Raw genomic sequence first — 9,401 nt, 5'->3', positions numbered from 1 at the left:
CCGCGCAGCACCCAGGGCGGGGCCGGGCACGCGGGCGGCGGCGGAGCGGCCAGTGAGTCCGGGGCCCCGCGCTCCAGCCTTCGGGGCGCCGCGGCCGGTCCGGGGGAGCTGAGCCGGGAAGGCCGCGTGGTCACCCGGCGGGGCCGCCGCTCAGCCGAGGCGCGGGGTCTCCCAGCAACTCGGCGTCGCGCAGAGCTGCGACCTCGGGGCGCGGGGTCCCCGGCAGGGCGGCCGGGCCGGGGCGGGTCCGAGGGCGGCGGCGCGGGGTCCCCGGGGTCTGCGCGGGTCCGAGGGCGGCGGCGCGGGGTCCCGGCGGGTCCGAGGGCGGCGGCGCGGGGTCCCCGGGGTCTGCGCGGGTCCGAGGGCGGCGGCGCGGGGTCCCGGCGGGTCCGAGGGCGGCGGCGCGGGGTCCCCGGGGTCTCGGCGGGTCCGAGGGCGGCGGCGCGGGGTCCCCGGGGTCTGCGCGGGTCCGAAGGCGGCTGCGCGGGGTCCCCGGGGTCTGCGCGGGTCCGAGGGCGGCGGCGCGGGGTCCCGGCGGGTCCGAGGGCGGCGGCGCGGGGTCCCCGGGGTCTGCGCGGGTCCGAGGGCGGCGGCGCGGGGTCCCCGGGGTCTGCGCGGGTCCGAGGGCGGCGGCGCGGGGTCGCGGGGTCGCAGGCTCCCGGCGCCGCCCGACGTCACTTCCGACCGGAGCCAAGATGGCGTCGGCGCGGCCGCGGACGCCGGGGCGGGCGGAGCGGCGGCAGCGGCGGCGCGGGCGGCGGCTCTCGGCGCTGTGAGGCGCGGGCGCGGCGGGCGCAGGTAAGGGGCGGCGGGGGCGGGGGAGGCGGCGGGGCCGGGCGGGCTCCGGGACGGCGGCGGGGTGGGCGCCGGGACGCCCGTCCCTGCCCGCGAGGAGCGAGGCGGCGGCGGGGGCGGGGGCGACCGCGGGGACCGGGCGGGCGGACGCGCCCCCTCGGAGCGCCCGGGCGGGCGGGGGTCGGTCCCGGAGCCGGGCTCGGGTCCCCGCGGCTCCCCGCGCCCCGGGACCGGCCTCGGGGCCGCGGCCGCCAAGTTGTGCGGCGCTTTGTGGCGGTTGGGTCGCCGCGCGCCCGGCGGGGGGAGGGGCGGGGCCGGGCGGGGCCGGGCCGGGGTCAGGGTCAGGGCCGGGTCGGGGCCGGGTCGGGCCGTGGCCGTGGCGGGGGCGGGGGCGGGGGCGGGGGCGGGGGCGGGGGCGGGTCCGTCCCGGGTCCCCTCTTTTGTGCTGGGCGCGAGCGCGCTGCCCCCGGCGTTCCCGGCGCGTCGCGTGCTTCGGCGCCTTTTGTGTTTATCCCCGAGAGTTGCGCGCCCCGCGGCCGCCGCGCCCCTCCGCGCCCCTCCGCGCCCCCTCGCGCCCCCGCTGGCCCGCGGGCCTCGGCTGGGCCCTGCCGTCGGGGCCGTGGGGCGGGGGAGCGCGGGTTCCCGGACGCAGCTGCGGTGCCCCCCCCCCCCCCCCCCCCCCCGCCTTGCATTCAGGGTGGTGCGGGGGTTCGGTGCTACTTGGTCAGTTTTATTTCAGGCGCCTCTGGGCGAGCTCCCAGGCGGCCGCGGGCCGCTCCCATCGCAGCCTCAGCGCGGCTGGAATGTCCCGGGCTCTTGTCGACCGCGGGTCTGATTGTTCGAAGCCACATAAACGCCGGACGCGAAGTGCAGCCTCTCGGTGAATCTCTCTCTCTTTTTTTTTTTTTTTTTTAAAACCTCCCAGACCAGGCTTCCCGCCCACCCCATCGGTTGTGGCCGAGCACTGGGGAAACGTAGGCCTTTCCACGTTTTCTTTTTTTTTTTTTTTTTTATAAAAAAACACGTTAGGAAATTTGTCGCGCATGTATTGAGGAGGGACTGGGACACGCGATCACGTCCCTTTTCAGAGGGTTTTGTCTTTGAGACGGCTCGCGGCTGCCCCGCGGTTCCCGAGAGGGGAAGCTGCCGAGCACACGCCCACGCGAGCCCATTCGTCGTGCGTGGGGTCTCATCGTGGCCTTGGGAGGACCTTTCGGGATCCGCTTATCAAATACCCTCATTTCAGTCTGCAGAAGCTGAGATGGAGATTCTTGGGGGAGACTAAGGCGGATTCACAGCTTCTGTCACTCCAGGGCTCTCTTCTTCCGTATCTTTGTTTGTTTGTTTGTTTGTTTTTGTTTGATTTGAATAAGTGAATACGTCCCAGGTGCGTAGAAAAACACCAGGCACACAATAATGACGCTCGATGGAAGTTTGCTTTTGTTGATGCTGAAGGTGGTGGCTTTGACGGAAAAGTCGGCATGTTCAGATGTCCTTTTTCTTCTCCTTTTGTGGACAGTTCCTGAGACAGGACGATTTAAGTTTCGTTGTAACGATTCGTTTTGTGAGTACACATCGTGAGAAACGATTCTCAGAGTAGGACCATATGAAAATAGAGAGAAGCACCGAGAAGGAAGGGAAATGAGCTCTGATCTTCCCGCTCGTCAGATGACCCCCCGTTAACGTTTTGGCAGACCCCGGTCACCTTCCTGTCTTTCTTGTGCATGTGTGTATTTCTTGTATATATTTATTCACTTCTGTGTATTTGTGTTTTATACAAGACTGATAGTATGTTGTGTGTATTATTCATAACCTGTCTGATTGTGTTGGGAGCATGCATTCATGCCATTAAATATTCTTCAATATAATTTTTAGTGGCTGTGTGATATTTGAGTGGGCCATAATTCATCAATTCCATATTGATCAGTAAAGCTTCTGTAGCCTGAGATTCTCGTTTCATTGAGATTCGTTTAGATTTTTCCATTGTGAATTTTAAAGTTTTGTGATTTTTTTAAGACAATGTGTGAAAACGTTAATTCTATCTTTTAGCCTCTAAGTATGTATCTTCCCTGCCGATGCAGTTATAAGAAGCAGCAGTCGATTTCAGCTTCCTTTTATTCTCTCCTCCCTGAGCCAGGTCTGTGCAGTTCCATAGGTATATCTGCACTCATATTCTTTTGATGATTATTTTACGTTAGATGTTTATTTATTCATGGGACTGTTTTCTTTAAGCTGCCGATCTCTTTTTCAAGTTACAGATCTGATTTACAAACCTTTTAAGTCCTGTTAAATCATAGACTTTCCGGGATGGAAAGCACCTTAGGTTATTTACTATTTTCATGTCTTCCAACTTGCTTTTCATGCTATTTTTAATAACCCAGGCAGAGAAAAAAAAGCCCGTGGGCTGCACGAGAAAACTCCATAGTGGGGTTGAAAAGGGAGTAGTAGTAGGTGGACAGTGGGGGAAAACTCAAACTTGTGTGGCAGTGTGTAGATACTGGGAGTTTCCAGATGCTGGGGACATTACCTGACAGTCATTACTCTTGACACTGCTGACGTGTGGCCAGCACTCTGTGGTTTGTGTGGTGCCCGTCGGTGACACTGTCACTCCTCATAGCATTTGGTTAGAGGTCTGGCTCTCTCCTTTTGAAGTTAGAACTTTGTAATTAGAGCCGGTAAAACCGTCTTCCTAGAGCGACCAAAAGCTACAGGTTCCATTACCGAGAGCGTTACTTAGGTTCCATGAAACAGGATTTCTTAACCTGGGCAGGGTTGACATGTGGGGCTGGATAATTGTCTGTTTAGGGGGCTGTCCTGTATGCTCTAGGGTACTTTTTTTTTTTTTTTTATGATAGTCACACACACACACACACACACACACACACAGGGAGAGAGTATTGATTTATGATAGTCACACAGAGAAAGAGAGAGAGGCAGAGACACAGGCAGAGGGAGAAGCAGGCTCCATGCACCGGGAGCCTGATGTGGGATTCGATCCGGGTCTCCAGGATCGCGCCCTGGGCCAAAGGCAGGCGCCAAACCGCTGCGCCACCCAGGGATCCCCGATCTAGGGTATTTGGCAGCATCCCTGGTCTCTACCTGTGAGATGCCAGTAGCACTCCCTGCAGCCGGAATAACTGATAGAGTCTCCCGATGTTTCCAGATGTCCCTTGGTGGGGACCCAGTCCTCAAGCACTGCATTAAAGGAAGGGAGGCCCATCTGATCGGATGGTGGAGTCACTGAAGCAGTTTGTGGAATCTGTTTAGTTAAAGAACTATAAGAAGAGAGTCTGGATTCCTTGAAGTCCACCTTGGGAACAGGGAATGGACTTAAGTGGCCTGTGGCAGTCCCTGGGTGTGTCTTTATGATCATACCCCATGGTCTACTTTCAGCAAGTCTGTGGCAAGAGATAAAGCAATTTGAGATAACCTGGAGACTCTGAAGGAGTTTTCATGACATAGATCAGCATTCCCTGTATGTAGATTAAACTATCATGGATTTAAATAAATTTGTATAGAGTTCAAGCATGGCGACTCATGTAAGCTTGTGGTCTGTTATACTTGAGTAGCATAGAAACATCTGTTTTCTAGAAGATGAGACTCATTGAAGCAACCCCTTAAAGATTGATGGTAGAGGCTGGACTAGATTTTCTAAGATTCTTTTTTTTTTTTTTTTTTTTTTTTTTTACAACCAATTCAGGGTTATGCACTGAAAGTGGTGAGTTTGTCCTGAGGAAATAGTTTACTTTTGAAGTGCTTACCTAACTTTAGCTTAGCTTATTTCTTTATAACTTAAAGATCGATATTGATTCTCATGGCATACATGCATCACGAATGCGACTTCCCGTGGGAGAAGACTGCATACTTTAAAAGTATGGATAGTATAGATTGAATTTTTACTGTGGCATAAGTGATCTTCAGGTAGAACTTAAGGGAAGAGATGTGGTGCTGTTGGACCACGTTTGGTAATGGGGTGGCTCTCTCAGCTATGGAATACCTGCACAATTTCACTGGAGTGAATGCCTGTGTCATTTAAATATTCTTCCTTAAAGAGAATGCCTTTCATTCCCCACCCCCACTTCCCTGAAGCATGAATTAGTTATTGTATGTAGTAAATCTGGCTCATTTGGAGTGAAATACGCTTATAATATTTTTTTCAGTACTGCATAGTACTTATACTTAGAGCCTTGGTTCAAGTCATACTTAGGCTGTGTTTCATTTATTAGTCTTTTGGAACATGCAATAAAGGAGGTTTCACTGAATTACTTATGTATTTGCCAGCCATTTTGGTGAAAAGAATATTTTGTAGCTCTTGCAATAAATCATCTGATAGGCTTTGCTTTGAAAGAGCTAAATTACTTCTTGGCACAGCTTGCCTGAAATATGTAAAGCTAAGTGCAACTGTTAGTTTGATTACTGTGGGCAGCCTGTCTGGGAATTGGTAAAACCTACAGCTTTTACATGTGCATATAAGTAGTTCCACTAAGACTACATTAAACTCTGGTGGGAAAACTCTATGGCATTTTCAAGTAATTTAAATGATGCTGTTAAAATTTGAAAAGAAATCTGAGATTCACCAAACCCTTACATACTTCAGTATGAATCCTGCGCATTACCCAAGGGGTTATTAAGACAGTATAAATTAAGCATAATTTGGAGAAAGAGTATAAATATGATATTCTTAACGTTTCTCACTGTGAGGCTAATTTTAGGGACTTTGCTGTAATTCTGAAAGGCCTTAGTTTTAAAGTATATCTGAAAGGAGAATTTTTAAGAAGGGGGGTGGGTCTCTGGGATAAATTTAGATTTTTAATGGTGAAACTGCTGCCCTATGTTAGAGGACGTTGAGCTAGTAAGTTTACCTGTTTGGGGAGGTAGGTGTGTCAGTGCGATCCCTAGTCATTTAGTTGAGCCCTGCCTCGATGTGCGGAATAAGGCCTCGCACGGGGCTGAGGTATTCCTGGCCGTGGAGGGGCCGCTCTGTTATCCTGTCCCCGTCCTGCTCGTAAAGGGGGCGCAGGGATTACTTCTTCCCTTTCCCGGGGTGTTTTGTGATGAGTAGATGAAGAATATGAAAGCAACTTGAGATACCTGTGGGTCTCTTCGAAACTATTACCAGCATTTTCTCGAGCTGCTTCTCTTCGTTCGGCTCCCGAGGGCCAGTGCGGTCGCATTATTGGCGAGAGGAACCCTTCCAAGCTCCGAGTCCGCCGGCTTTTGGGCCCCCGCCGCCAGCGCGGTGGAGGAGGCACGTTTTCCTCGGCTCTCCCAGCCTGTCACAAAGCCAAGTCCTTGGTCTTCTCTTCTCTCTGGACGTCCTCGCCCTTGGCAGCTTCCCTGGGCGCCCGTGCCCGAAGTCCCCTGCATCTCCATCTCCAGCCTTGGGGGCGGCCCGTGCGGGGCCTGTGCCGGGCCTGTCCCCTCCTGTCGGTGGACGCAGCTTTCCACGCCGAAGCCTGGCCTCGCCCCAGAGGCTAAAAGGGAGCTCGCCACCGTCCGCTTAAACACCGTCCCTACTCCTGGCGACTCGATCTTGAAAATATATGCATTCTTCAGTCAGTCACATTCCATATTTGGGACTCTTCTTCACCATTTTTCTACTTCCTGTGCCGTTAGAAGACACCTTCCGTCCATTCTGTGTGTAGCGGTGGTCATATTTTGTTTTGTTTTGTTTTGTTTTGTTTCTTTTCAGCTGTCATCTGTGGTTCACACCCTTACGCCCTATGGCTTATCATCTCGGGTTCTTAACCCACTTGCCTGGTCCCAGGCTGCCCTCTCCTCACCTCCTTCCTGTCAGTTTAATCTTTCAGAACTGGGAGACAGTGTTTGTGGCATTCCTCAGCCGAGGCCCTGTTGCTCCGCGTTGCTCCCGGCAGGGGGCCGAAGCTGCCTCCTGATGGGCCCCACGGAGTCCGGCTCCTGGGCTCTCCCGGTTGCGGGTGCGCGTGTTCACGGGCTCTGCCTTGGAATAATTCCCCTTGCATCTTTCCCTAAAGACCTGCAGGGCTTTGGGAGTGGATCGGGAGGGAGGGTGAGTGAGGGCATAGCTCCTGTGACAGCTGGGGAGCCCGACCCACAAGTTTGCATTTAACTGGGACTCCATCCCTCTAGAACCGCCCTTTTAACCTGCTGCTCTGCACAGACCCTCCCTGGACCGGCGCCCTCTGGTTTACTGCTGCCGGTAGTACCGAGAGATAATCTTTCATTCTTTTCATCGTAAGTGGGGAGGCATATATCTTTACCTTGAAACCAGAACTACAAATTATTTGGAACCCTGCTTTCCTTTAAAAAGTAAAAGCTTAAATGTGTACAGAGCCACTTAAACTGTAGAGCAACACATAAACATTGCTCTGTAAGCAGTAGGTGTTGCTATTATTTTAAAATGCTCTTGAGAACAGAAGTACTTGCGTATTGAGGTTAGACCCTGAAGCTCAGACTTTATTTAAAGTAGAATGAGTCACTCTGTACCAAAAGAATAAATATCTTAATAAACTCTTGGGAGAAGACCTTGAATCTTGTAGTGACAGAAGTGTGCCTGGGATCTTAGTAAAATCTAGTTGAAGTTGTCAGCCTGTCTGGGATAACTTCCAATTTTGTTCTAGGTTCTTCACTTGTGAATTCAGGAAGCCTTGTCATTTATGTAGAGTTTGGGGAAGATGAGTTTTCTTATGTATTTTGTTGTGTAGGAAAGATAAAAAAAAAAAACAACTCTGAGCAGCTACTTGTAAGGTGACTCTGTTAACACTTAGAGAGCCTTTGTGTGAGAAAACGAATATTCTAGTGCCAGGAGCTGAGCACCATGTTGCAGAAGTTCTCTTCCCTATTTTAGGAAATTCAGAAGCATTTTTGTAGGCTTTCTGAAAATCCTTCAACTTTAAATGTTTAATCACAAAGGTAACATCTGTATTGGCAACGCCAGTGGAGAAACATTAACCCAAAAGGGTCAACTGAGAATTCATTTTATTTTGGGGATTGTGAAATGAACGGTCGTTTCTTGTTTTGGAAATTTCGTGTTTGAGTTGGAAGCTTGACATTTGAATGTTAGGAAAGAATTGACTTAATTTTCCTTTTAAGATAATTTGAAGTTTTTACATGTCTCACAAGGGGAAATATTAGAAAAGTCTCATTTTACAGGAACTTCTTTGATTTGAATGCTGTCTGGAAGAATGTATAGTCAGCAGTTGGTTAAGCTGGACTTTTAGGAGAGATGGGAGCCGAGCTGTACTACAAATCTTGAGTGGGGCACAGTTCTCTTCACAGAGCAGGGACTGGCCACAGAGCATTTGTGTTCTTACTTGTCTTTTCATGTGGATTTTTATGTCAATATTTTTTTTGCCAATTAGTCTTGAAAATAGGAAACGAAATTAACTTCTTAATTCAGGAGTATTTTGATTGGATGGAGTTACTTCAAGAAAATTGACAATGATTCTTTTTTTTTTTAAGTATTTATTTGAGACAGAGAGAGACTGAGCGCTGGAGCTAGGGGAAGGGGCAGTGGGGAGAGAAGCAGATGCCCTGCGAGCAAGGAGCCCCGTGTGAGGCTCAGTCCCAGGACCCTGAGATCATGACCTGAGCTGGAGGCAGCGGCTTCGCTCACTGAGCCACCCAAGTACCTTGACGGTGATTCTTGCATTTTTAGTACCATGAGGAAGAATATCAGAGTAAGACGTTAAAGTGAGAGTAATATGTTTTAATTTCTTTAGAGAAACAGTATTTTTAATTGTGGGATTAGAGGGGATTTTTGTAGAAACCCTAAACAAAACCTGAAATTTATGATGTAATTCTGTGTTTAGTGCGATAAAATGACATAGATATATAAATTTAATCAGAAGAAAGGAAAGTGTATGTTAATGGTGGCCCATAACATAAACCACATAAATGGTAAATAGCATTTACTGTACATTTATTGCTAAGCTAGCTCTTCATTAATGGCTGCTTGAAGCAGTATTTTGTTAAAAATTTTTCTTGAATCTCTCTTTTCCGCAGAGATATTCTAAGGGAAGGAAAAAACACTTAGAAGTCATAATCTAACTTTGGGTTTATAGTACTTTCCTAGCACATTTGCAGATCTCTTATTTAACATTCTTCTGTGGTATTAACTTACATATATTTTTTGTTTTTAAAAATTTTTTTTATTCATTTGAGAGAAGGAGAGAGAGAGGGAGAAAGCATGAGCCCTGCCCTGGGGAGGGGCAGAGGGAGAGGGAGAGTCATTCCCCACTGAGTGCAGTGCCCACCGCAGGGCCCCATCCCAGGTCCCCGAGATCATGACCTGAGCCGAAATCGATAGTCACTCGCTTAACTGAGCCACCCAGGCGCCCCAACTTACATATTTAATTTTAATTTTAATTTAATTTTAGTTTTTTAGGATTTTATGTATTTATTTGAGAGAGAGACATAGAAAGCAGGAGTGGGAGGAGAGCGAGAAGCAGGCTTCTCTCTGAGCTGGGAGCCTGATGCAGGGCTTGATCCCAGGACCCCATCATGACCAGAGCTGAAGGCAGATGCCTAACCAACTGAGCCACCCAGGTGTCCCAACTTACATATTTTAAACAAAAGTTTTCTAAACCTCATTTTCTTGTTGGATTTCTGCGGCTCTGAAGCTG

General features: G+C 50.7%; 1 protein-coding gene across 7 annotated transcripts in view; it reads left to right on the top strand.

The window, feature by feature from the left end:
• Positions 1-688: 688 nt before the first annotated feature.
• The window catches only part of PRDM2 (PR/SET domain 2), a 119,907-nt gene continuing 111,194 nt past the window's right edge, over positions 689-9,401 (top strand). For 2 of the 7 annotated variants that reach the window (XM_072751151.1, XM_072751150.1), the window contains exon 1: positions 689-798. The gene's annotated coding sequence lies outside the window, so the exon portion shown is untranslated. Of the gene's footprint in view, positions 799-1,534; positions 1,676-9,401 lie in introns of those variants that run through there. The other 5 variants (XM_072751147.1, XM_072751152.1, XM_072751148.1 and 2 more) reach the window with 5 other exon arrangements.

Source organism: Vulpes vulpes, chromosome 2 (genome assembly GCF_048418805.1).
Source record: "Vulpes vulpes isolate BD-2025 chromosome 2, VulVul3, whole genome shotgun sequence".
Classification (NCBI taxonomy): domain Eukaryota; kingdom Metazoa; phylum Chordata; class Mammalia; order Carnivora; family Canidae; genus Vulpes; species Vulpes vulpes.
Note: the sequence above shows the minus strand (reverse complement) of the source record. Positions and strands in the feature narration are given on the sequence as shown.